Here is a 25,492-nt window from a genome sequence, read left to right on the forward strand (position 1 = left end):
TTAGAGCATGTTGGTGTGTTTTTGCCAAAAAGAAACACAAAATGAAATAAGATATCTAAAAACCAATACAAAACAAACCCAAAACACACACAAAAAAATCCCCAAAACAACAACAAACACAAAAAGAAGAGACAGGTTCTGGACTAATCCTTCTTTCAATAAAGTCAGTAGGAGTTTTGTTGTGTGTATCAAAGCTCCCACAGATAGGCTTCCTTCCCCCTGTATCACTTGATCAAAATATCATTAAGAGAGAGCAGGTTGGTTTGCGTAGGAAGGTGAAAGAAGAAAGTTTCCCAGAAGTTGTTTCACCAACCTAATATCAACTTTGAATGAATACTGAAGCAGGATGACAGGTGTCTGACCCCTATGTTCTACAAACACAAAACAAGCCAATTACGTAGATATTTAAAGACACCTGAAGTGTCAGCTGAAACTGATGCCAGGAGGAATTTGAAAAAGGATATAATTTTTTCAGAATCTGGTGAAAGACAGCAGATTTTTGTAGGTTTTCCAGAGAAGATGATTCAATGCCCCGTGAACAATAAATTAGGAATCATAACCATGACTGACCTCTTAGATTCGCAATATAGTTTGTCTCTGGACTTGTAACTTGTTTCCCATTCTAAAAGAATTTCTCCTTGTTCAATTAGCAGGTGTTGGTCACTTCATGGTCTCATCTATTGTGCAATTAAGAATTATTTTTAACAGCTGATGTCTAAAAAGGCTCAAATTAAAACAAGCAAATTTTAACCTTGGAGTTCTTAGCTTTCAAGCTTCCACTGTTTCTTTAATAAATTAACTGTGATTTCTTAGGAGCTGGGGAAAAGGGACTTTTGCAAATGAGCAAAAAAAGCTTTTTTTTTTTTTTTTTTTTTTTCAGAGCTCATTTCTCTACCTCTGTCCACTGCTTTTGCTCACTTAATTTAAACACCTTTCCACCGATTCTGAGTCCCATTTCTCATCTTTCCCAGCATCTTCCAAATTCAGATTTCAAAGGGATCACAGAATTTTCTCCTCATACTGTCTTTTGACTCCTCTTTGTCCCCTGTACTAGCAGTGCCTCAGCCCTTCAGTCAGGACTTTTTAAAATAAATGAACCTTTAAACCAAGCCCAAGGCATCTCCTCAGCAGGGAATGTGGCCTCCCCTGCCACAGAGAACATTTGGCCAAAAAGCAGATCTGGTGAAATTCATCACTGTTTCTCAACTCAGCCAAAGACAGGATGCAGAATTTGGGGCAGCCTTTGCAGTAACTGGTGCCATTTATTAACCCTGCCTGTAATTACACGAGTCAGTAAGGAATGAGTTGGTTGTACCCAGGCAGTTTCCACTGACGTAAGGGAACACACACAGCTGGCTGAAAGGAGCCTGTTCTCTTTGACGGACACTCAGTAATGGATTTGCTGCACCTAAAGCAAAGTTTTATTTCAACACTTGTTTTTAAAAAGCAGCAACCAGTTGTCCACACCCCAGTGATCTGTGTAATTGAGTTCATGACATACTGCAATGTTTACTAAGAAAGTGGCAGATGGCAATTATTGGGGTTTTTTTTATTTTTTTTTTTAATTTAAAGAAAAGGTACATATGTATATCATGATTATGCTCAGGGTATTCCTGTTGAAAACAACTTTTATTTAGTAAAGGATATTAAAGCTTGTTTAAAAAACATGTCCTCCATGAGAAGAGTGACAAACAGAGTTAACAAGCTTACATACTGTTTTACTTAAAAACACTGTGTAATAAGCAGTTGTGTGTTTTAAAAAATGCATTCTCAATGTAATTTGTAATCCTTTCCTGGGGAGAGGACATAAACACTCTGAGGAAGGTGGCATGGCTCTGAGGAGAGGGCATTTCTCCAAGGCAGAAGGGCTAGACTTGGAAAAAGGAAAGGCTGGTGTTGGAGTCAGAGGCACAGAGAGTGTTTCCTTATCTCTGATACCTGGCTCTGACATTCAAGAAAGCACTGAATTTTGTATAACATCCTGAAAACGACTGTTAAGTAGAAAAACTAGAAGTGTAAGTGTGTAAATTAGAAAGTTTTCTTAAGTCACTGGGTGAAAAAGGTAGTCTGGAGTTTAAAGTAGTTTAGAGAACAGAAGACAAGATGGAGGATTTAGGGCATTATCTCTTGTCCTTCTTTCTTTTTCATCTTCTTCTTCTAGAGGTTTTTGGGTAGTAGTAGGTGATTGGATGGAAGATGCCACAGTGCAGCACACAGGTGTTGGGTCATTGGGTCATTGAGAAAAATAATTTACTTGTCATCTGTTAATTGGGTAAATAGGCATATAAAAGACCTTGAAGAAGATCTTTGTTAGCCATTTTGTGCCTTTCTATCTTAGTGCACATAGCTCCTTGTACTTCCTATACATGTAATGCAGATAAGAGAAGAATAAACAACCAAGTCCAAACAAGAGAAAACTGCCTCTCTCTCATCAGTCTCAGTCCAAGGGGAAAAAGAACCCAACCACGAATAGCCTATAGAGACAGGTTGGTTCTTTATAAAAAACTGCTGCTGAATCTCAAAGGGAGAGAGAAAAAAGGGCAGCCACACCATGTGGGTGTATGCTCATTTCCATCAAACTAGCAGATACAGGGGAGGGCAGGTCACAGCTGCGAGTGCCCATGAAAGACGGAGATTTTGAGGCTGCACTCAAACTTGGGATGAACTCCCAAGAGGGAAGGAACTGTCTTAGCAAATACAGAGTGAAATTGCACAGTTTGCCTTATGTGTGCCCTGGCTCTGCAGGTTAGGTACAGTGCCCTGCTTGAGCGATTGTATTTTCTTAGCAGGTTGAACTAAAAATACTAAAGCCACCTTTCTAGGGGCCAAGATGTGGTCAAGATCTTCTAAACAGTGTTTTGCCAGGTACACGTGACAGATTGTGTAAATCACATGGACCTTGGGTCTGCAGACCCCTCTTGTTCCCTCGTGATGCAGATGGGTCTGCTCTTTGCCAGTCACTGGTTCATCTCTTCCTTCAGCCTCACTGGACAGAAATGTTTAAACCTTTTCAGGTTGTTTCCACTTCTCCCAGACCAGATTCCCCCTCCCTGTCTCACAGCTGGGGAATGTAGCCAGGCTCCCCAGTGATGTCTGAGGCAAGTACAGCATGTTCATCTCGGTGACCACCAAGGGTTTCAGCAGCTGTTGTCAGTGACTGCTTTTCCACAGACATGCAAGAATGGTGCAGGTTTGGAGAAATTATTTGTACTCCAGAGGCAGATGGTTTAATAATAGTGGTCACAAAAACTTATATCAAAAAAACAGTGGAAATCCATATATTAATTAATAACTATTTGAGGAAGACTTGAAGAAAAAACTGCTAGAAGCTGGTTAGCATGACCCTTTAGGTGCAAGACATTAATGGCATTTTTTCTGCCTTGAGGAATCAAAATTAAATTACTATTCCGGCTTGGGCTATATCTTGCAACACAGGATCAGCACTTCCTGCCATGAAATCAGTGAAAGTAATTCAGAAAGCTGGATGCAGAGAAGATGGCAATGAGACAATTAGCCTTTTATTTTCCTTTAAATGATGCAGATGTAACGAAGCATGACACTGTGTTTATGAAAACACCCCAGTCTGACCCCACACCTGAGGATGGGCAGGCAACAAGGGTATTTCCTTTCTATCATGAGGCTGGTGCTTACTGCCAGTGCTGGTCTGCAGCAGAACACAGCTGTCTCAAAACATATTGCTCAGCTAAATCTCAAGGACCTTGGCCTTTAGAATCTGTGTGCTCTGTATGTAGAAAGGACCCAAACATTGCATCCGAATTAATACAAGCTTTTATGAAGATTCAGTAAGCTTTGTTCCTTTTGAAACAGAACAGTTCACTGAATGCTAGAGTTAGATAAATAAACCTCACAATCCTTGGAGTAAGACCTGTGGCCTGCAGTGTTTAGCCACCACCCAGGCAGAGTCAGTCTTCCATGGCTCTCTCTACCCCCATAATTGCACATGTAATTACTCTGAACCAGGAAGAGTTGTAACAAAGAGAGCACCACTCCAGGATGCGCTCCAGTTAGCTGCTTAGGATGTTCTGTGGGGAAGTGAAAGCCACAAATTCAAATGTCCTTGAGTGGTAAAAAAATACAAATGTTTTTATCTCCCCTTTTGGAAATGGGTGGCTAAAAAGCTGCCACCACCATTTCATGCAGCACCCATGCAGATCTCTGCAATAATTGCTAGAAGCTTGGAGTTAGGTTTTCAGATCCCCTAGGGCAGCATGGAGGGTTTGGGGATGTTTTTAGACAGAAGCATCTCAAAGTGACATTAAGCACCTGAATCCTTTTGGAGGAAAAGCTTTTTCCTACCACTTCAGTCACACCTGTTTCCCCCAGGTAAGACAGATGCTGCTAAAGCATGGTCTGAATAAAACCCTAAACATTTTCATTTCCTTGATTTGACTTTTAGAAAATGGAGAGAACATGCACTGCTTTCATTTCTTTTTTGAAACAGCTTTGCATTCAGCAGCATTCTGTGCTCCATTTAGCAAAATTCTGTTTTCCAATTTTGCAGACTAGCAGTGGCTTGAATTGCTAAAAAAAGCTTTTTACTCCAATGGAGGACTCTGAGACAAAGGCTGTGCTGTGCCCACCTGGGTTGCTAGTGAGCAGCAAATGGGTGCCAAGTTCATGACAGAAGCAGTGATTTGCTGGCAGAAGCATAAACACTGCAGAAGAGACTGGGATACTCTAGATATTATAAAAAAAGTACAACCACTTTTGATATGATGCTTAAAGAAAAAAAGTGACGGTGGGAGTTGACAGGGAACAGACTGTCTGCCCAAACACTTCAGCAGCATTGAAGGAGAAGAAAACCAGAAGCTGGAAAAGCACCCAGCCTGTATCTGACATGACTAGTGACAACTATTCATGGTGTTTCAGAGCTGGACATCTGGGTTCTTGCTCTTTGCCACCATCTTGGGAACTCTGTGAAGCTTTGGTGGCTTATCACAGCTGCCGGGACAGCATGAGGATGTGAGGCTGACAGGGCCACAGGATCTTTCTACAGGAACTGTGAATGAAGGTGCCAGCTCTGCTGCAGCACTCCCTGCTCACACCTGGGGCTTACTGTGTGCAGTTACTCACCTGCTCTTATTTGGAGACCAAAAGCCACTGTCTTGACCCACCCCTGGCAGGTGTTACCTTGGTGTTTGCTGCTGGAGGACACTCAGGGGTGGAATTGCTGCTTAAGAAGTTGAAAATAATTTTAAAAAACCAAAACACCAACCCCCCTCACCCCTCAAAAAAAAGCAACGAAAAAACTTCCACTTGCTCCATCTAAGTTCAGCTATCAATTTACATAAATGGAAACAATAATAGTGAAATTATTTACCAAAAAGTAAAGTGCGCTCTTTCACTATTATAAAAATAATTTTAGATGTCGCTGTATAAAAATACCCCATGACATCAGCTCTGTTTTGCCTCAGCTCCAGAAAAAGCTGTGGACTAGAAGGGATGTGTGTGGGGTTGGAGGTATTTTTAGGTTGCCTATTGGGGACTGTTGGGAATAAAATCAGTGCTAAATCTGTCTCATTCATTCAGGGAACCATATTCACTACAGGGGAAGGGGAGAAAGCAGAAGCAGTTATTTATCTCACAAGACCATGCTTTAGATACTTCGCCTGCATCACCAAACAGAGAGAGACGAGCAGCAGCTCCCTCTGGAAGAGCTAATTCATGTTTTCCCTCAGCTGACCTTTAAAAGAGCCCAGAAAGACTAAACAATGCTGGAAGAATCTGAGGCTAAACAGCAAAAACTTTCCAAGGAGCCCCAAGAGCCACATGTTGCCAGCACCCCTACTGAGACCGCAGTGTTAGCTGCAAATATCCTGCGCCACCTTTTGCATCTCCTCTTCCTCACCTTCTCCTCTCCCACAGAACCAAACTGCATGTGACCTTTTGGGGGCTATTTTCTGTCACATTCCTGAGCCTTAAGAGATTCAGATTTTCAAGTTTTTATCTACAGCTGTGGTAATGGGGAACTTGGACAACAAATTCTGAAGCCTTGAAATAACCAGACTGAATAAAACTCACAGCTATGTTTTCTTTTAAAAGAACAAAAAGTACCGAGTCATTACATTACATGATTTGCGGTGTAATTGATAGCACACAGCACATGCCTGTTTCATTAGTGAGCAAACAACAACAGTAATAAAAAGACATCTTGTTAAAGCACTAATCTCCCATTAAGGGGCAGCTGTGGGGTTTCATGGAAGATGTCACTCTGGGTACCAGGCAGAAATCACAGTCTGTTCACGTGCAAGGTTTGAAATCAGTTTATGGGAAAGCATGAGCAGCTTGCAACTGCATTTCTGTTCACTGCAGGAGGCTTCAAAATAATGAGGCACATTCTGGAAATTCTGTGAGTGTTTTCAGATTATAGATTAGAAATATTATTAAAATAGGAACTACAGGAGAAAGGCGAAGTACTAAGGAAAGAGCTGCCACAAGCTAGCAGATTATTTTATCAAGGAAGAAACCATAAATGAAATGTTCTCCATATATTTTTATTACAGTTACCTTTTGCCTGTAGTGCTTAGCTCATGAGTTTACGTGCCAGGTAGCCTGTCTGCACCGAGAGCACTTGTGCGTGCACACCAGATAACAGCTCCTCTGTGTCCTGCTCCCTTATCAAGCCAGAAGCCACACCACTGCCTGCTCAGCCAGCCCTGACTCACACACCCAGAGCCCAGGTGTGGGGAGCTGGAGCTGTCACCCCACCACTCCAAGCAGTGGGTTGTGCTCAGGGCTGGGCTCTTGCTTCCGTTCACCGTATCTCAATTGTGTAAGGTTTCGTGATGCGTGACTCAGCCCTGCCAAGGGTAAGTGGTGTCAAGCGCAGCAAACAGCCTCAGAACAGCCTATTTGGTAAACCAGACAGCAAATACCTACAAATAAGGGAAGAGCTTAAAGAAGTCTGGAATTCCCTGGGAATGAATCACAAACACTAAAACCTGCCCAAATTTAGCACGTAGTGTTTTCCAAGCTGAAGGAGGGTACCAACGAGAAACACTCACAGTTTGCAAAGGCAGCTCAGCCCTGGCTCTTCCACAGATAGATCCCAAAGCATTTTGCCAAGTAGGTCGGTATCATTACCCTCCCTTTTTAAGCAGGGTGACAGAGGCTGGCCTGAGGAGGGGCAGCCTGCAAGCAAGAAGTGTGGCCAAGGGCAGAACAAATGTCTCCTTTGTCACTCACCAGTGACCTTCCAGTCTAAAAATCCAGATATTCTCTTTTGTTGGGGTGGGGAGGGAAGGAAGTTGTTTCAACTTCAGATTTGTACTTTGAATTAATTATGCTTTTAATTTGTTTAATCTAATTACTCAAATTTGAATTATTTTCCCATATCAAATATATACTAAAAAAACCCAAACTACTTAATAAGATAATCTGTTTAAACCAAAATTAGTCCCACTGTAATTAGTTCTTAGGTGCATGAAGCAGAGAGCCAACACTTGATATTTAAAAGGCCCCATCCTCCCTGTTACCAAAATTCTGAATAAAATTCATATGATCCTACTGCTGACACTACAGCATTGAACAAAGGGGCTTTGCAGAAGCCAGAGGAGACACTGGAAGAATCCATCTGTTCACAGTCCCCAAGGAAATGAATGTGAACCAGGGAAAGGCTGGTTTGAGAGCTTACAGGTTAATGGAAGCATACAGCTGAGACATGAGGGAGAAGGCAGGAGCTGTGATGGGGCAAATGATCACAACCTTGGCTTCAGAGAATATCCTATACCTTGCCCCACAGCCAACCCCTCTTCTCCCACACAGACCTCTTCTCTGGGGCAGACTCCTCCAAGACCACTGTCACTGAGGTATGCAGAGAAAAATGCTATTGAGCAAGATGCTTGAAAGGTGAAGGATGGGTCTACTCTGTTTGTCCTCCTCAGCTACTGAAAGCAGGAACACAGAATAATTAATCTCCATGTGATCTTCCAGCAAAATGTTTAAATGTGTCTGCTTTGTTTCTTGGAGTCCTTATTACAGAATCCATTGGTGGTGATGGTGGGAGATTGCCGTGCACAAGCAAGGTGCTCCATTATCTCCATGTTCCTGTGAAACAAGTCCTTCTCAGGAGCTTCATTGCTGCTCCAACAGGTGTTACCTTATGTGATCCCCAAAGTTTTCTAATTCAATTTACTGTTTCCATCTCTTCCAGTCCAGATTCTTGCATCAGACAGATTTCCCATCAAGCATGGATAATGCAATGGAAAAATCTCACTGTGCTGCCTCCAGGAGAGCTTTAGAATTGTCATCAGCTTTATGAATAGTTCTACTCTGAGTTTCCTGAAGCAGTATCAACTACATCTAGTCCAGCATTAGCTACATTATGATTCTTTCCATTACAAAGATTAAGAGGAAGATTTTTTTTTTAATTGAAAATTGAAGTCCACTTAGAGGGAGTCTCTGAAAAAAAGCCATCTGAAAGAGATATGCTTCTCTAAACCATGCTCATGTGAACAGCACCACAGCTTGCTTACAGGGTGAAAACATGTTTTTCTGCAACATCAAGCCCATCTTGCTCACAAGCAAGGGAGAGGAGGAAGGGTGATGTGTACTCTGTATGTTTTTTGTACCCACTAGCCAAGAGCTGCCTGAAAAATAACTAATGAAGTCTGCTCCTCAATCAGCTTCAATGAGGTTAAACATGTTTGTGCAGTATAGATATGAGCAGTCTTTTACACACCATTTAACACACAAAGTAGGAGTGACACAGGTTTTGTACAGTGAAAGCCACATTTATGCTCTTAGAAATGCTGACTGTTCTTCCACAGAAAGTTGTTAACATTAGAAAAAAGACTACACTTCCTCCTCCAAATTACAATGAACAACTGCGGGTTTTTATATACCTGGCCATAATCAGTTGTCTCAGCCATGTTTATCTAAACTCTGCTTATGATCAGAGATATGTAACATATATTGTAGCATACCAATAAAACTAGACAATGCAGAGTTCAAGGACTTCACATTCATCCATTGCTTTTATTGATAGTTGTGATGAACTAGGCCAGCCAGAACATCAACCCTCCACCAGGAATAGAAAAGCACCAGCATGGCCATCCATATGCCAGTAATCATCAGCTTTTGGGGAAAGACCATACAAAAAGGGGGCAAAACAGTCCAGAAGGGCCTCTGCTGCTTCTCTCTAATGCTTTCACTCTGCACTCCAAACACTGGAAGAAAGAAGCTCTAAGGTTACAGACTCCCTTGCCCTGTGCCTGGCTCCCTTCCAGCTGGGGAAGCACATGAATACAGCAGCTAGAGACATGAGAAGGCTCAAAGAAAAGAGGTTAACTAGGGAAGGTTTAAACTCCTTTTTTACATCTTGAAGCAAGCCCTTGCTAAGGGCCTGGAACCAGGAGCTGCAGAACTTTTAAGAGCTTCTTTTGTATCATTCTCAGCCCAGAGTATTTATTCTCTTTGTCACAGAACACAGGAAGGGGAGGCCCTTGCTGCTAGACAAGGAAGCTTACCACTCCACTAATTTCCAAAGGTTGGGATCTGTTGTGATTCTTCCTTTAGGCCATACCAGGGCACTGGGATTCTCAACAACACCTGCAGACAGGACACAAAGCTGCCTCCCTGCTGGGCTGCTTGCCATGGCTGCCCCCTGTACTAGTTGTGCTAGTAGTGCTGCCAGCCTCTGGAAACCCTCCCTTTCCAGTGCCTAGCAAAGGGTTTTCTTTGGAAAATTATGGTCATCATCGTTATCTGGCCATTTAAGAAAAGGTGCACTAAATGTTTCCCTGGAAAGTCAGAAAGTTCCTCATTGCTCTGTGACAAATATCTGATAACCACTAAAAACTGTGTTCTGCAACAATCCAGGGCAGGGAAGTAGCATTTTCCTGTTCTCCAGGGCTTAGAAGACAGGCATGCCCAGCCCAGTGACACATTAAGCAAACATGGAGTATCTGCCCTTGTCAGAGGGCTTGAAGATACACGTGTTTCTTACGGGGCTCCCCTCTCCTCTGCACAAGCTGGGGGTTGTCTTGGAGGACATAAACACAAAACACAGCTTCGAGGTGTTCCTGAAATCCACCCTCCCCCGCTCTGAATCATTCAGAAAAGTGCTTTGGAAATCTAGATTCAAGCTAAGGAGGTCAGTGTTTGGTGCAGCACACAGGACACACCTAGGAGCTTGGCCTGCTGTATTTCTCTGTCATACTGCAAAGAAAATGGGATCCCTCTGTTTTCCCAAGCCCCACACCTCCTACAGCCTCAATTACCCTCCATGACTACTCACCCAGGAGAGCAGCAGGGCAGGGAAGGTTCAGGCTCTCTCCCCCAGGCTGTGGGGATGGGGAGCAATGCAGGTACTTAGACCTATGTCAGAGCTTCTGATCACAGAAGTCCTCTAAATCCCCCACCAAAGCATAACCAGCTAGCAGTAACAGCAACAAAATAATCCCTGAGCACACTAATGGCAATTTAAAAGGATAGTATCACTAGTTAGTGTCAAGCTGTTATGAAATCCAGAGTGGAGAGCAGCACTTCCCTTTGAGCAAAGCAATGGATTAGCTCTTAGGGGTTTGTCCCATGTGCAGTCAGAACTGATATCCTATTCTATTGTGTTATGAACATGTTGGGTCTAAAAAAAAGAGTCATTTTAAATGTTATCAGAAATATATTTTCTTCATCTCCCTGTGCAAGGGCTGATAAGAAGCACTGTGGTGACATTTGCTATCACTGCTTTTGTACGTATCTTTTAGCAAGGACAATGACAAAATGGATTTTGACTTCCTCCTATTTTGTTAAGATTCAACTTAATAGTTGCTACAGTTTCACGTCATGAAATCCACAGATGCCTTCTCTCATTGAATTTGTAGATTGTCTGTAAGAGGCTGAAAAGAAAATAAATCTGAGAGCGTTCCTTATTCAGAATGATTTCCCCAAAATTTCTAACAGGAATCCTCAAGCTGAACATAGTTTGTAATCACATTGATGGGAATATTTGGTATTCAAAGTACAAGGCAGACTAAGTCTGAATGGCCTGATGGATCACATGGAATCGTTTCTGAAAAAAAAAAACATTTATACATCTCAGCTTCATGTTGCAAAGTAAAGCTCCATTAAGAATAGAAGGTCATAACAGCTATATAAAAATTACAAAGATGAAAAAGAATAAAATAGAGAGCAGAATAACACAGGTCTATGAAATACATTTGAATCTGCAGTTCCTCTTACCTTTTCCATTTCAGGGAGGAAAAAATGCACTCACTGTGTCAATAAATCTGCACATTTGGAGGCATTTCAGTGCATGCCTAAGTGCAAGTCTATGCTAATAGGACATCATTTGGCTTACAAAACTGAGGACTTAAAAGTTAAGAAATGTCAATGGGAGGGTTGCCTTTGCAATCTGAGATCTCTCTTCTCACATATGCAGGCATGCACAAACCTCAGTATGAGACTGCTTGTAGCTATAGTCCTCCAAGGCCTAGCAGGGATACAGAATCTCCCACATGTTGTCTCTGTCCATCAAAGTACAAGGCCAGCATCAGGAACCACACTTGGCTATCTGCTGGGGACAGGATGGAGTACATCTTAATCAAGAAAAAAATCTTATGGGTAGAGGCAATATTTTTCATTAGCCCAATTAGGATAGTTAGGAAAAGTGCTTTTACAGGTCAGAAACAGAATCAGCAAATTCCCAATAAAGCTGCAGGCATTTGCTCTGGGAAAAAAATTAAAAATAAAAAAAAATTAAAATAATAATAAAAAAAAATTAATCCCCCTCTCCAACCCCAGGATCTGAGCCCTATGAAGGCAATGGCCTCCTCAGCAGATAATACAAATCCTAGTAGATGGGTGCTTGTCTGTCACAAGGGTCGAGACCTGCTTTTTCCCCCAGCTGTTTCATATCCTGGAGAGGCCCTTCCTCTCTGGCAATCACTGACCATGGCTGCAGAGGTAGGGCAAAACCAGGCTTCCCCACTGCTCTGGGTGGGAGAAGAGTTATGGCTCAAGCCACAGGAGGATGAGGGCAGCACAGGGCAGGAGCTGATGCCTCTGCACCCATGGCAAGTCAGGGCAGCTCCACCACCCAGCCCCAAAACAGGAAACCACGCAAGGTAGATTATATTCACCCAGGTCTGGGTCTCCCCTCCCCACCCAAATCACCTGCAGCCAGCCTGAGGCATCACTGTGCTCCAGCTGCCCGTCAGCATTTTGGCCCTTCCTCTTGCAGATCTGTCTTCCAAGAAAAGTTATCTTTCTAGTACGCTTCCTCATGGTGTTGGCTGAAAGATCTAAAGATTGTGGGAGCTGCATTATGGAAAAAAAACCAAAACAACAGATAAATGAAAGGGATAAATGGGAACATTACGAAAGCAGTAGGCCAGATATGCCGAGATTCCAAGGTGGGTCTGTTAGTAATTTGGAATGCATTTCTCATTTAGGAAAGCCGGTACCAAGAGCTGCAGATCATAGGTGAATCATCAGGTATTTACTGGACAGTAAGGTGGGGGCAGTGGCTGTCCTGGCAGCCTGGCTGATGTTTTTCTGAAATTGGAATATGCACATAGCAATTATTTTCTCCTTATATAGTTCTCAAAAGTTCTTGTAAGTATGCATGCTTGCAAGTCACCCCAGGTTAGCTTTGTCAGAATAACAACTGATCATTCCACATACACAGGTCTGGCTTTTCTGAATTCCCTTGAAGGTCGAAAGCTATTAAGTTGACATTTTTTTCTCCAAGTGATTCCTCTGGTATGGCTTTGTGGTGGCGTCATGTCATACACCTAACCACAAAAGACCATGATCTAATATACCATAACTGTTAAAAAAATATAGTGTCCAACACATTGGTTTCCAAACCTCACAGGGAAAATATTTACGGCATAAAACTTCTCAGCTTTTCAAAGAGAAGGGCCCTGAAATATGACATTTAAAATACCATATGGTATACTTGGTGAGTAGGAACATTAAATGGGTGAATTTGCTTTTTAAATTATTATTATTTTACAAAAACATTTGGTACTTCTATAGAATTTAGAAAATATTCTAGAGACATGAAAGAATGTTCCTTTCAACGTCCAGGTCTCTTTTATACCACACTGGCAGTTCAGCAGTTTGACATTGCTGGAGCAGTATAAAGCAGCCTCTGGCTGAGAATCTGGTTCAGGCAGCAGGGAATTGCAGTATAACAAGTCAATCATTTGCAAGCTGGAATTGAAGAAAATACTTGTAGGAAAGAATATGCAATTCATCTGCGGAAAAAATGATGTTGGCAAAGGTAAGGCAGCAGAAGATATTTTCAGGACATTGTGAACAGGCAGGAAACTGTGAAGGGACAAAAGTATGTATAAAAAAAAAAAAAGACAAACCCTTCAAGACAGACTTCGGTGTTGCCACTTATTGCTGTTCCGTTTCTGGCAGCTGAGATTCTGTGCTGTTTTACAAACACGCTGTTTGTGTTTAGAGCTAAATGGGTTTATCTTGAAATGCAGCCCTTTTCCTGAGGGCTTGTGGCCTGCACAGCTTTCTTTCTGCCTTTTTTTTCCCCTTTGCCCAGCTATGGCTTTATTCCCACATTTGACTAAGGTGGAAGCTGGCAGTCCCTAAGAGGCAGGGGAAGGGTTGGAATTTCCCAGGTCACACACAGGACTCCAGCCTTCTCCCAGGCTTGGGGCACAACCTCTGAGCAGGAAAGGTGCTTACAGCTGCTTTGTGTTCTCCAAGACAAGTTTAAAAACGTCACTGTCTAAATTAAGTCATTCTCTGCAGAGCAAGAAATACAATCACTGCTACCACAGGCAACCTTCAATGCATGCATTTCCATTCCTCCTCCTTGCAGTGAGTCAAGGAAAGGGTGTTGTTCATTTCTCTGCTCACTGATGTCTCATAGGCTTTGCCAGCATGATGGTCCTGGAGCTTACTGTGGCATCTCAATGATCCCAAATCCAGAGGTGAAGGCATGGCAGCATCAGGTCTTCCTGGAAGGAGGGCATTCCAAGTGGTCCCTTACTCTGGTCTGACCCCAGGCTCCACACACCTGGGCTGATGCAAACGCAGATTTGGACCAGAGCTGCGTTTTTTGGGACAGCTCCAGTGCACTGGGCTTTGCTTCAGATCTGTCAGGAAGAAGCTTGGGCTGCAAAAGCTGAGAAATGAGTCTAAAAATATGTGTTTCAGTAAAGGTTTGTTTTTCAGCTCTGTTTTTCTGCCTTACACGCTAGAAATGTTGGGCAAGTGGTTTTGGGTACAAAGAGCTGCCTTTTCATTAGAAAAGAATGTCCCCACCAACCACATCCCCATGTAAGGAAAAAGCAGCAACTTACTGGTAAAGCTGTTAAGTGGGAAGGCAGAATTACATTCTCTGTTAAATCTTCTGTCATTTCAGTGAGGCTTCGATGGTTTCGGCAGCTGCTTACCGGGAGTGACGTACACACGGAGGTCAGCACGAAACCCACTCGCTCAGCTGAGGGCTGCTGAAAGCAGGAGCCTCGCCAGGCTGCCAGGCAGAGCCTCTGCTCCCTGCTGCATCCAGGTTGTTGCGTGTGCTCACAGAAATCAGAGAAAGCGTGGGATGAAATACTTCTTCATTAAGGCTGCAGCTGGGGTCGTGCCTTCCGATTTATTGAAAATCCCAGAAAAGCTAAGATTTTGCTATTTTTGGACTGAAGGAGGAATGTCCCCCTGACAAAATGAATGCATGGAGAGTGCTGTGGAAAAGGTGAAAAAGTTTTTCTTACCTTGCACAGGAAACATGCCACATGCAGCTTAATCTGTCAGCTGAGGGAACTCATAAGCTGTAACCAAAATTTAAAGGCTCACAGGACCACAAGGCAGTCACTGCTGGTGACATTTTTTTGTATGAAAAAAAATTAAATTTATTGTTATCCATATACTATATATTTATGTCCTGAAAATAAGAAAAGGGTAGAATAGGTTTTTTTCTGATTTTTTACACAAATTCTGATTTTATAATGGAACAATCTCAAATTCCAATACCTGGGGAAACAATAAGCAAAAGGAAAAGTTTGGGAGATACAAAGCCTGGACACAGCATGGCATTTTGGAGCATGGATTCATCTCCTGTTAAAAACAAAACCAAATGCTGAACTCTTTAACCCAGCCACAGTATCCTGCTGATTCAAGAAACCCCTCCATTCAAAGAATGTAAACTCTGCTATTACAGGAGCTGAGAGCTCTCTTTTATGGAGATCAGGAAACTTTCTTAAAAGGCCAGTTTATGACCTGGTTGGAGAGCTGGAAATAATTAAGTGTTCCTGTCAAAGGTCAAAGTCATAGGGTTAAATTCCTAGGAACTCAAAACAACCCTTGGTGACTGTGCCAAGACTGATCATTTGGCCCTTTTCTGCCCACAATGAGCAGGCAGTGAGCAGCCTGGGACAGGAGTGAGCCATGCCTCAGTTATCTGCTCTCTCCAATTCCAAGTCTGCCATTTTTAGACTCATCACACGCTCGTGGACTAAAAAAACAAAGTTGAGGTTAAAAAAATAAAAATAAAATCTGGAAAGAAGAATTGCAGCCCAATGGCCTATTTATAGCCACACCAAATATGAGCTAAATGACAAATGAAGATCCTGATTCATATTCTACTTCTGATGTAGCCCTGCTCAATTTGATGGGCCATCAGACTATGCAGGAAGAATCTGGCCCTTGGGGAGCTGTCACGCTCTGTTGTGTACACTGAGACTACAGAATTGTCAATACCTATAGGGATCTTGCTGCTTAAATTTGAAGCTGTGCATGATGTTATTACTGAGCAGGGCTCAAAAATGTAATGGGGGGGAAGGGGGAATTCGCTCATTTGGTGCTTTTTACCGAATGGTGACATCAGAGGAGCAGCAGACTGTCTCCCCTTGTGACACTTAGTTGGAACACAGTGCAACAGTGAGTTGCCAACACCCCTGAAGCAAGTTATAAGCTTGTCCTGGTGAGACTGTCCAGTGCATTCAGCAGCCTGAAAGCAGAGGCAAGAGGGGAGCAGAGGTGGAGAGGACCAAGATTTCCTCCACAAATTGTGTGACAGGGGAGAAACGCACTGCTGTCAGAGTTGCTTTTCCCATTGCTTCTCACTCCAAGTCTTTTGCTCTGGCGCCTCCAAAAGCAATTTGACTCTTGCTTTGAGCATCTTTATAAGGCAAAAAAATTGCCCCAGAAGCCCTCAGATAGTGTTTCTCAGCTCTAATTGCAGTCAAATTGTCTGTTACAAGCCAAGCAAATTTTCCTTCTACACCAGGAGAGGAGAATTACAGTTTCGCCCCAGTGCTTTAAGCTCAAAATCATCTCCACTCAGCCTTGTGAAGGGAATTGGTTTGTCCAAATCCCTTGCTTCAGTCAAGGCAACCCATCTGGTATCAAATTTCTCCTTTAAAGTTCAAGGTCTCAGATTTGATCTGAAATGTTGACAAAACTTGGTGGACATCTTGCTTCACAATGGGTGAACTCAGGTCAAATTTTAAATATTTCTCCCATTTGGGGACAGATCAGGTCCTGGCACAGTGGGATGAGTCAGTCTCTATTGAAGATGGCCTTTCTGTTTGTGTCTCTCAACCTCAAGCTGTGGTTCTGCCAGTCCTCAAGCAATCCTGCTTAATCAATTCATCCTTATTCATCCCCCTTCTTCCTCCCAGTTCAAATTTCTAAACCTGAGGAGAAACTGAGACCATCCGGTGACCTCCTGCACGGACTGTTCTGTCTTTTGTGAATCTAAATTGATTTTCCTTGCATGGGAACATCCAGGATCTACCCTTTGACCTTCAGCCTGAGGTTGTGTATTAGGAGTAAGAGAGAATGCAAAAGTGGCATTTGACTGTCAGCATTGCCAAGAAATATGAGCCATCCTCTCTCTACTAGGAAACAGCCTGTTTGTGTCCAGCGCCTGGAAATATGGGAATTGCCAGGCTTGCTTAGCAACAAGGGTCAATATCCCGTCTCTGATGCCAGCCAGCAGCAGATGCTTGAGAGAAAGGTCTGAGAAGCCTGCAGCTGGGCAGATATGGGATAATTCCATTCTTATCTCCCTGCTTTGGGGAACAGTATAGCAAGCATGGACACAAACACAGACACACATACATGCACACTGGAAACCACGTGCTTCAGAGCTCTTTTCCTGGGAATATTGCAGTATTCTGTGTCAAGTCAAGTATTTTTAATACCCATTACCACAGCATTCAACAGACCCCAGAGACCTGGCTTTGTTAAGGAAGGGAGTGAATAAGGCGTGGGATGACAAAGGTTCAGGAACTGTATTTAGCTCTTGGGTTTCTATAATCAGTGTGCAGCTGATAAATCAACTTAAAATGGCCACTAAAAATAACCCTGTTCACATGCCAAGGAGCTAAAATGTCATAATTTTGCAAAAGAACAATGCTGTTGAAAGAAATTGCAAACCCTTCACCCAATATTCTACATGTGGGCATATTTTATAACCCGAGTATATTCTTGATCATGGTTTAGGGCCCTTTTTCCATGCTTCTAGAGTAAACTATTAGGCTTCCAGTAATTAGGCACTATTAGGCAAGTAATCAATGGCCTTGAAGTCTCTAAGGTGTGTTCAGCAGGCAGTAATGCTCCTTCTAGTCCCTACCTACTGGAAGGGAGATGAAGTGGGACCAGGCTGAGCTTGGATATGTTTCTACACTGCCCTGAACAGATCACCCTTTCTACCTATGATTTAATAATGTTGAATTTTGCCTTTTTCATAGTGGCACTGATTCACAGGAAAAAAGAGGCTTTCTTTGTGTCAAGCTGCAGCTGGGGATTTGATGTGAGGTTTGTCAGGGATTCTGGAAAGCTACTGGAACAGCCGCTGTGGATTTCCTGGCCCAATTTCTTTCTGTGTTTTGAGTATATCTGCTGTTCTGTAAATCTGATTATTATGAAAACACTACACTGTTTAATACCCACAGCTCAGATGAGAGGGGGAGGAGGAAGTTTGTGCTGACCTGTAAGAGAATCTTGTTATTGATACAGTTGAGGAAAACAGATCTCAGCGCATTTTGCTTATTTAATTAGTGTCTGTTTCTAAGCCTCAGCTGTTCCACAGAACTCCTTCTGTACCAGTAATTAAAACACATAAAATTGTACAGAGCTATAAGATGACAATCTACATAATCTGATACTGCTATTTGACAGCTCTTCAAATGAAGTACAAAGCAACCTTGACCTTCCTTCACCTTTCAGTTTTACTCCGAAAGAGACTCAACACAAAGGGATGTATAACTCTGTCCTCTAAAACCAGTGGGCATAGAAAATAGGATTGTAATTTCTTGGCAAAAAAAAAAAAAAAAAAAAAAAAAGTTTTTCCTTGGTATTAGTAGAGTAAGCTATTTTTAGTTTTGTTCTGAAGTCTTTGTAAGGGGCCTCTGTGAATCAGTCCAAAACACAAAGTCCTCCTCCCTAATCTGAAGAACATTGTACTCTTTCTCTTGCAATGCATGCTATTGAACAGCAAAAGAATAACCTCATGGGCAGGTTTTTCTGGAAAGGTTTCTTAAATAAAAGCGCCCTCTGTCCTCCCTCATCTTTTGTAGATGCACTTCCATCCAGGGGTTACCAGCTCCTCTGAAAGCAAAGGACAGCCAGGGCTGAGTTCCAAGGATTAACTCTCTCCTAGGACTGCTCTGTGCTGTGTGTCTCTTTGTCCTCACTTCACAGCAGGCAAACTTTCTTCTCTTTCTCTTTCTACTCCTCCCCATCCTTCCCACAAGGGCAGATAACCCATATGACCGCTTCCTTTTCTCAGGAAGGGTACCATTTAAGAGAAACAGTAAATTCTCTAGATACTGCTAGTTCCATCTGGGAAACTGCCTGGCCAGGTTGTGCAAAAGTTAATCTGATAAAAAATAATTCTGCTGGCTCAAGTGTTGATGGTTACCCTTGGATTGGCAGAATTCATACCAGAGCAGACCTTGCCAGCAGCACAAAGCCCCCAAAAGAGTGTGGAATCAGCACAAACCCTGTGCTGCAGGTTTTGCCTGACTGCACCACTCATCATATCTAAGTGTCACTCCCTGGTGATGATCAAGTACATACTGGTGAGTGGTTGCTCTACAGTCTTGCAACAACAAACATGATACTGCCTGCTCCAGGGTCCCAGGTTTGGTGGTGCCATCCACCACTGCACCTCTGCACATGGACTACAAGAAGGGAAGGTATGACCAGCTTGTCAGATGTTTTCTGGCCTGCCAGGCAGAAAACCCTTCCTCACACCAGGCTGTGGCATGGTATTACAGCCAACTGTGCCCCGTCAGGCAGAGACAGATGCCCAAGACCCCTTCACATGGGATCCTGAGGACACCAGCCCATGTCAACTCCTGGCTGCCCCCAAGGGTGTACTTCAAGTTTGATGTGTCCCTGCAATACCAGTGTTCAACAGAAACATCAGTTTACAACCAAGAAACCTCTCTTTATGTCTTGGTCTGTCTTGCTTTCCCTGAGGAACACAGTCCAGCACTGGTCCCTCACCCTCCTCCGCTAAAAAAGCCAAGCCAAGCCAAGCCAGCTGTTTCAAGGATTGTTTCCTGAGCAGCCCCACAAAGCGTTTGGCAGCAGCTGCCCTGAAACTGATCCCACCAGGCTTGGTGGGACAGGCCTGGGCTTTCCAAAAAGAGACACCTTAGGATGCAAGAGCAGAAATTAGGGGGCCTTACAGGCTCAGAGCCAGCACAGCGCTGGCTCTGAGGATGCTGTTCAATGTGGCTGATCCCTGTAACTGTTAAGGAATAAATTACTACATAAAGTCATTCTGCAGTCAAGTAGAGCCTCAGGAACATGACAGCCACCAGAGAGCTGTTGAGTACTGGTAGTAGCTGCGTGCTTTTAGAAGGTTATAGAAGTTTTCAGGGAGAACATGTTCCCCTATAAGCCCTGTTGCTCAGGCCGAGGCCCATCACCTGCTCTTTGAGCTGAAACAAAACCTTTTTCCACTGCAAATGCTTTCCTATAGAAAATACAGGATGCTAGTTAAATGAAATTATCCGTCATGTACACCTAATAGAGAGTAAAATATAACCACTTGGTAAAAAAATATCATATATGCTCCCAAACTCAAAGAAATTTAATCAAAACACTGTAGATTTCAATATGCAGCCCAAATTGGTGGTTTTTTTACAAAATGTTTTTAAAGAGAGTGTCTGCTTTAGAGGGACCCTCCACCTTCCTATTTTCCCATTAAATAGTCAGGATCATACCACTGTTTTGTTGTTAACAGTAAAATAAAGAAGTTATATAGGCAGTTCAGAAACAACTTTTTCCCTGTTTGTTCATGTATTCATGATAAATTGCACTTTGAAGAGATGGGAAGATACATGATTGTGGATATTTTTAAACTGAAAGAAAACAGAGATAATTTCTTTCTTCTGATCTTGACATAAGTCTTTTCCCCTGGAGCCCACAGGAAGAATTTCCTGTATTTTCCCATTAGCAATGCCCTACTCTGCTTGATGCCCCTCTGAGGTTCTCCACTCTCAGGGGCCACATTTACCCATATGCCAAGGCCCTGCTCTTCTGCCTTCCAGTTTCCTCACTAACTTTGCAGAGCTGTAGGAATTAGCTGGCATAATTGAGAAGGAAGGTAATAGGCCTTAATCCTGTAAAGTTTTCTTTTAGCAAGTTGAATATCCTTCTTGCTAAAGAGAAAATGTGAAATGGTTCTCTAAAATTCAGAGGATGCCCCCTGAAGAACACCACACCCTCAGTGCTCCCCATCCATCTTTTTTTAGGTCTCATCCTTCTCCCTGCCAATAGAATCCCACCCTAAGGATAGTAATAACTTTACTATGAGTTAAGAAATAACTGTTCCTTTTGTTATCTGTACCATTTCCAGACTCTCAGTTGGTTTCTCACTTTTACAAAGCTTGGAAGTCTTTAAATTACTGAAAAAAAACATATATGAAAACTGCAGAGCTCTGTTATAAACAAAGCCCAAATGCATTTTCCCAATTTCTTTACAACAGTGATAACATTGAAGCTATTGCCAAAGTACAATTTTACAATGAATAGCCATTATGTGCAGTACCCCACTGTGTTTTTTGGGAATGGGAGGTATGAACATCCCTCACACAAGCATAAAATGTGAAGAATGAAGATACTTGCAAGTATGTGCTTTAAGAAGAAAAACATGGGTCCAAAAGCACTGCACATAACTTTTATCCCTGAGAGTGATTAAATGCAGATGGCTATCAGGAAAGCTGGGTTTCGCAATAGCAATCATATAGGATCCCTCAGACTATTTGGCTAGTAATTTAAGTTAGGAAAACTATTTTCAGAATGTGACCTCTGGAATGTAGTTATTCCAGGAAGATGTAACATATTATCAAGGAGTGAATTCCAGGACTGAGTTATTTCTGGTAACAATTGAACTATGACAAAAATATTTACAACTAACTTATAAAATAAAAACATTCAAATATTTGACGAGAAGTTTATTTACAATGAAAAGTTTCTGCAGATCTCATTAGTTTCTACTTAGGAGAGAAATAAATGGACAGAGACTTTGGAAATGATCCTGTGTGTTCATTTACAAGATACATACCATTCCCATTAATTTTAAACAATGGGGCAATAAACAGCAAAGGCTAACAAGACACGCAATGCACAAACTGCTGCAAGTGCCCTGCTCATAGCTCAGCTCTTCACAGAAGTTCTCCATTTCTTCACAGCTGGTCTCCATATGAACCAACAGCTCAGTCCCAATGAAGACTTTTACCCTTGTCCAAATAAACCCAAAGCAAAAGTCAGAGCAATGGTGCTGCAGCTCCTTGCACAGAAGCACAGACCTGTGCAAGAACGAGGCACTAGAAATATGAGGGAAGATCTCAAATGCTTCCTGTGTAAAACTGCCCACTAACTAAAAAGCTTTTGCTCTCACCACCAGATACTGCAATCTTTGCTGCAAATGAGGACAGAAGATTGGAAAGGATTTTGCAACCCCGCATCATACAATTCCTTTCCATCTGCACCTTCAAAGGAGGTTTGTTTTTTATCCCACCAACATTCCTTCCTCTCATGGGTAGAGGTCTCCTTTCAGAGCTGACATGAGCATTTGAGGTTCATTTATTCTCGTGTCAGAGTTCTTCTTAAACCTAAAGCTTTCATTTTTTTCTGGGGTGTATTTGCTGAAGTTTCTATAAACAGCAATTGTATCCCCTTGAAGCTTTTGTTTTGCAAAGCTAAACAAACCAATAGGCATTTGAATACCTTTTCCTAACAAAAAAACAGTCCCTAATCACCTGCTTAATGAACCTAATGACCCCTCTTGGCGTCTGTCCCAGTATGAATTGATTTTGCTTGAAAGTAGGTGACTAAATTTCTAGATAGCATCTTGCTGGTGCTTTACAAAATAGCACTGATATTTCTATGTCCTGCCTGGCAGTTTAATTCCCTTTCCTTAAGGGCAGGTCATGTTAGTGACCCCGGGTGGTCTTGTGATCAATTAGTACAGAAGTGGCATCTTTCCTTCCCCTCAGTATACAAACCAAGCACAGTGACTGCACAAGTCACACTCAGGCTGACCCAGCAATTCCTTCCTCTAAAGCTCCTCTTGTCCCCTACACCAGCCTTGGCCAAGAAATGCAGCTATGAATGGATGAAAGGTATTTCACCCAAAACAAAACGTTGCCTCTGAATACTTCCCATTTGTCAACAACCCACAGACCTTAAATGGGTGCCACGTCTACACCTTTCACATTTTGCCTTCCCTGTGCACCACTATCTGACACTTCTCTCCAAAAAGGCCTCCCAACAGCCCTGCTCACCCTTGTCTTGTCAAGACACTGTACACACGTCAACCTCTGCACTGCTCAGTCTTCCATGGAGTCAGCTTTTATACTGCCTCAGGGCCAACCTTGGCTGGTTTTCCTAGCACCCAGAAAAAAGGACAAGTGCTTTACTCCCAGATAATCTCTATTGCTCTGTCCTCCTCCTCCTACACCAAAAAATACTGGAACAATGCAACAAACTCTTGCTCAAGCATTGCCAGTTATGTACTTCATTATTTTAGGGAGAACATTTTGCAGTAGCTAAAGATAGTCCTTGGGTTTTATGTTATTTACTTAAGTGTGCATCGAGCAGCCTAACCTTAGCACAGATAAACAAAGTATCACAGAGAAATTTTAGCACAATAATCTACGTGTCCTGACAGAAAATCATGACTCTGGAAGCTTTCAGTTAGAAAGCAGTTAGAAAAAGGAACTTGAAGTGCAGCTGACTATACATTATTAAGCTGGTCATTTCACATTACTTTTTTCTATTCTTTCTTTTGACTGCAAGCATCCCAAAGGTGGGAGGTGCATCAGGACCCTGAGGACAGCTGAATTGGATCTATCAGGCCCATTGCAATGGCTCAGTTTGTGCCATACCTTCCCCTCCCAGTGATCCCAGACCTGTCTCGTTTGAGAGACACAGGGGCCACCCACTCTGGTGGCGATTGCTGTGCACTGTTGGCACCGCTTCCTGCAACCTTCTCCTGCACCCTGAGGTGCATCAGAAAGGCTTCAGCTTACCCATTTATAACCCAGCTGTGTGTCATGCAACACTGATACTTAAACCACGCTCAGAATCCACCTCTTGGATATGTATTTTCAGTCTTGTAAAACACACCCAGAAGCCACAGTTGCTTTTTCCCCTTAGAGCCACTACTTAAGTCAGCATCCAAGCCAACAGAAGTCGGGAAGGCTCCGTCTCTACTGGGTGAAAAATACACCAAATGCTTTGTGCTACAGCCTTCCTGGCAAGACACAAAAGTCTCTAAGTCATACCCATTTTCAGACTGCAATGTCAAACCAGATGTGGGACCAGATTTACTGTAAAAGGCTTCTTCTGTCCCATGAATTGTCCAGAAAATCTCTAATGCCCTGAGCACAATTTGGAGAAATTATAGCCTCACTTGTAAACCAAATGAGATTTATCATTTCACATAGTTTTGACACAAGCCCAGTTGAATCTCAGTGGATTGTTTTACTTTTTGGTACCTGCCAATGCTTCAAGACAGTTTCATTCCCTCAGCAATTAACCCAGTGCGGCAAAATGAGATGGAGACAGTTTGTACCTGGTTTCAATATCTCTATATTTGGAATATTTTAACATAGATTGTTGTTCCAATGAAATAAGAAAAGTGTTTTTGGAGTGTTTAGCAGAGTTAGAATCAAATCTCCAAAACACAAATCTATCTGAAATACATGTTTTTCAGGAAAACCAAAAGAAGCTGTTCCCAGGACCTCACTGATACACACTGATGCAGACATCCACAAAGTATAATTCCTGTCTTTTAGGACTGAGTCTCCCTAGTTCCTCGTTCTTTATTGCTAAAATTTTTCAAGGTTCTGAGGATCACTTCAAATGTATCCATCTAATGTAGTGGCCAGGGGGAGAGGAAGTAGTATATAATGATGTTGAAAAAAATACAAGCCAAAAGTCAATCCTGACACAAAGGGACTATGCAATTGATACTGCCAAGGAGAAGAAGAGAAAGAGGGTATTAAAAACATGCCAGAATTTCTTATCAGAGACCACACTCCATAACAGAGCTGGGAAAAGAGCCTCAAGCTCTTTTCAGTCCGCTGCCTTAACTTTCTATCCCAGTTTTGTGAACAGTTATCTTTCACTGGGGTGGCACACCCACCTCTTCCTGAGGTTCTGTTCTGCTTGCAAGCTTTGTCACAGGTCAATTTACATCAAGGCATAGGAAAATTGGGGGGAAAAAAATGCTAATAAGGCACAACCAGAGGCTTGTTCTATTAAGCTTAATTAGCTAAGCAGAGCTCCAGGAGCAGCTGAGGGACTGCAGACCCTGTCTCAGAGGGGCACAGGGCTAGACAGGACTGCCTGCCATGACAGCCACGTTCCAGAGACCATGAAAATGGGAAAGGAGCAATTACAGAAGTCTCTGAGCCTGCTGTGTCATTTTGTGCAATGCCTGTTTCATGTCATGTCTCATGCAACAACTGTGCTATGTAAAAGCAATTTGTGTAAAAGGACCTTTTCCTGAGGAACTGGGATGCAGATACAGAGACAGCTCTGGGGGCTGAAGCTCAAACAGAGCCTGATGAGTCTAAACATTACAAGACAATAATTACCTCAAAGGGGGCTATAAACATAGAGATCCATGGGGCTGTGGAAAGATGATTTGGCCACAGATTTATCTAGGAAAAAAAAAGAAAAAGTTTGCCACTGGACTTTGGGGAAAATTATTACAGATACTGTTTGGGAAAATAAATGGGTCTGTTGGACCCATGTTGAATAGGAGAAGAATTTATTTTAACTGAGGAACACCTCCAGAAGTTTTGGCCAGGCAGCACTGTAGGCAGTGAGAGAATAAAAGAATTAATAGACAGCAAATCATTCAGTAGTAAAGCCACTGGTGTTTATACCAGGAGTCCTTCTGTGAGGAAGGGGTTCTACCAGCCAAAAACGCAGCAGTAGCTGATGTTTGTAATGTGGATACACTCTGAAACAAGCTGAAGCTGCCTGAAAGGAAGAGTCTGTTTCCTTTTGGTGTTTGAGCAACACC

The sequence above is a fragment of the Poecile atricapillus genome, chromosome 2 (assembly GCF_030490865.1).
Source record: "Poecile atricapillus isolate bPoeAtr1 chromosome 2, bPoeAtr1.hap1, whole genome shotgun sequence".
Classification (NCBI taxonomy): domain Eukaryota; kingdom Metazoa; phylum Chordata; class Aves; order Passeriformes; family Paridae; genus Poecile; species Poecile atricapillus.